The sequence below is a fragment of the Electrophorus electricus genome, chromosome 7, assembly GCF_041902795.1.
Source record: "Electrophorus electricus isolate QZ-2024a chromosome 7, ASM4190279v1, whole genome shotgun sequence".
In the NCBI taxonomy this organism is placed as follows: domain Eukaryota; kingdom Metazoa; phylum Chordata; class Actinopteri; order Gymnotiformes; family Gymnotidae; genus Electrophorus; species Electrophorus electricus.
Genome location: NC_137503.1, coordinates 24,856,714 through 24,860,000, shown reverse-complemented (window position 1 = coordinate 24,860,000; position 3,287 = coordinate 24,856,714).

Genomic DNA, 3,287 nt, shown 5'->3' with positions numbered 1-3,287 from the left:
ATGCATAAAGTAAAATATGAACACTCTATGTGTCTTCACAGTTCTTTAACTGTTGCTTTTTCACTTATTCTCCCTGTCAAAATTCTTTTAAATCAATCCGTTCTGACACCTGCCTCCATTAAAATAAAATTTTCTGCAGTGTTTCAACACTAAAGGCAGAAAACTACTGCCACGGTCTCACACATTTGAGTAAGTATCCATTTGAGAATTTGTTTAATTTGTCACGCCCCATCACTTACTCCAGATATGACTAGATCAGCAATATGACAAAATGGAAACGCTTATGCGGCCTGGGTCATTTGGCAGCCCTCAATGTAAGTAAACACAAAAAGCCTTCTCACTGTCCCCTCTCCTCTGCAGATATATGAGTGCAATATGTGGATATAGTTGAGCCTTGTGAACTACATGCCAGACCACATCTGAGAAGCTCAGGGCAGGCAGATTGCATGGAGCTGCACCCCCCCCCCCCCCCCCACTCTCTCTCTCTCTCTTTCACTCTCTCTCTCTTTCTCCCTTTCTCTCACAGTCCTTCTCTTTCTCTTTTCCCCTTTCTCTCTTTCTGTCCCTTATATTCCCAGTGATTCGGGAGCCATAATTCATACGCGCTGTGATAAGTTGTGGTTTGAAAAAAGCACATGTGGAACGAGTGTCGAGGATTAACATGACCACCCTTAACGAGGGGTGAGAATGATGTAGAAAATATGGAGCGAAAAACAAACGCTTAACTTAGCCCCCCCCCGGACTAATATGTGTCAGATGTCTGGAAGAGGGTGTTGACGTGTGAAGAGTCTGAGAATAAGGTTGGACTTGAGTGACTCTGAGAATACTTCTGAATGCTTCTCACTACCACAAAAACATACAAACAAAAAGTACTTTTTTTGCATAGATTTCTGCCAGGGCTCTCACCTGTGCAGAAGGAAAGTATCATGAAAATATGAAATTCATGGGAATGATTTGAAATGTACAAACAAAATTGTCTGGAAAGGAACTATCTGAAAATATGTAACTACCTACTAATTCACTATTCAGATTGATTTTAATGTAGGATTTATCAAAAATAAAACCCTCCTAAGTTCCATTATCAATGGCTCGTCAGCAAAGTGCATTACAATGCACCATTTCAGGTATACATATCTCGTGCTCAAAAAAGATGCGAACACACCCTGCCGCTTCTCTTTTAATGACTGTACTTACAACAGAGCAAACTCTCATAAATCGAAACATGCTGAAGTAATCACAACTAAACTAGCGTCTGCCCGCTGCAGACATTTATCACATCGTGGCTGGGTTTGCAGGCGGCTGCTGCTGTCCCTCGGCCCTCAGCGGGGAGGAGTCGCTCGGGTCGGCCCTGAGCGCAGCGCCTTTGAAAGCTAAGCCCTCATTTGGCTAGAGTGGATTCAGATGGCTTGGCCGCGGCTCAAAGGCAGACGGCTCTCTGGGTCATCTTATTACTTCAATAGACGCAAGGCGCTGATGCCTCTCAATCGCCCTCCAAAGGCTGAGAGCACAGGGTCAGTGCCTGAGAGCCAGAGAAATGGGACCGAGCCTCGTCGAGTTGGGTTTGCCCCAGTGCTATATTGGCTCAAAGTCAGCAGCTGGACGTCAACCAGGACACACTCTAAATTAGTATCATCTGTTGCACAGGGAATCCCAACTTCTCTTCCTTTTGTAACTTTTTTTTTTAACTGAAAAAACAGTTTGCTGTGAGAAGTGGATTGCTTTCCATTTGGTTAACAAACAGTTTGTGTCTCACTGTAAGATAAATGTTTTCTGATCTATCAAATTTCCATACAGGCTATTCTAAAGGTTTTCAGGATTATAATTAACAATTCACAAGGCCTTCTCAAACAGAGATTAAAGTAAACAAACAGCTGCAAAGATGAAAATAAGTGCTGGAAGTAATGGGTGTTTTGTTTTGGTTTTTACCAAGCCATTTTTGTGTTCTGTTTATTGACATAAACACATATTTGTTTATTTATGTTGATTAACATTTTAAAAAATTGGCTAGTTCTACAGAATTCTCTCTCATGTAAAAAGTTGTAGGCAGAACAATGTATGTTTAATTAAATCTGAAAAAGTTAACTTGATAACTTTGGTATATTATTAATATGATCTGTTTTACATACCAAGTCAACTTTTTTAATGTATTTTATTAGCATTACTTTCGTTGCATGACTAAACATTCTTGGCTACATCAATATTTTTCATAGTCACAAAGTTGTGTAATGAAAGTACAGCAATGCATATAGTTCTCCCTCACGGTCTAGTGCCCTCTTATGCCTTCCACTGATAGGCTAATTTGGGGTTTAATGATGACCAATTAGAGTGGATCAGTGAACATTATAAGCAAACAGTACTGTGCCACAATTAAGTTTTACCTCTGGACTTCACACTGCAGGATTGGACTGCGAAGTTACACCACCCTGGGGTCCTAGGACCACACACGCGCACACACACACACACATACACACACACACACACACACACACACACACACACACACACAAATGACTGCGAATACAACCCCCATCCTTTATCCAGAGTGGGGATCTGTGCTCAGATGCATATCTGTGATTTTACAGACTAATACAATTTTGTCGAAGGTCGTCTCTGGTCTGGTGAGCATGTGCACCAGGCCACTGGAGTGGATTTGATAAGAAAAACCTCAAGCACGTCGACTTGATTGTAAGGCCTGATGGCCAGTGGCTGAACCAAAATATGTCAGGAAAAATAAATAGTTAGTGTGCAAGCTGCTTTCACTAGAAATCCCAGATGGTCAGTAATGCCATGCTAGGGCCACATAGTAGATCAAACAGTACCTACTGTTTGCTGTCTACTAAAACAATATGGGGTCTTATACAAATAAATTGAATATATCAGATATACATTGTTCTGCCAAAAATTTGGTTAATCAGCATTATGCTGTACATTATACATATGGGCAAAGGTGACACCTATGAGGAGAATTTCAGATGACGTATACAGATGTCTTTGAGTTAAAAAAAAAAACCAACAACAACAAAAAATGATTGCTCTAACTTTGCTGGGAGCCAGATATCAGAATAGGTGTGAAGTGATGTTAGTTTATTTGAGCTATTCTGTTAGTTATGCCCAAATACTTATTAATTTAACACTGATACTGAATTACAAATCTTACAAATGTATCTATATCTATAATCATTCTATTAGTAAGTTCTGGGTTACTGATACTGATAAGAACACAGGGGCTATAATGTTCTGGTAGATTTTGTTGACAGAATGCATTCAGAGAGTTGGGGGGGGGGGCA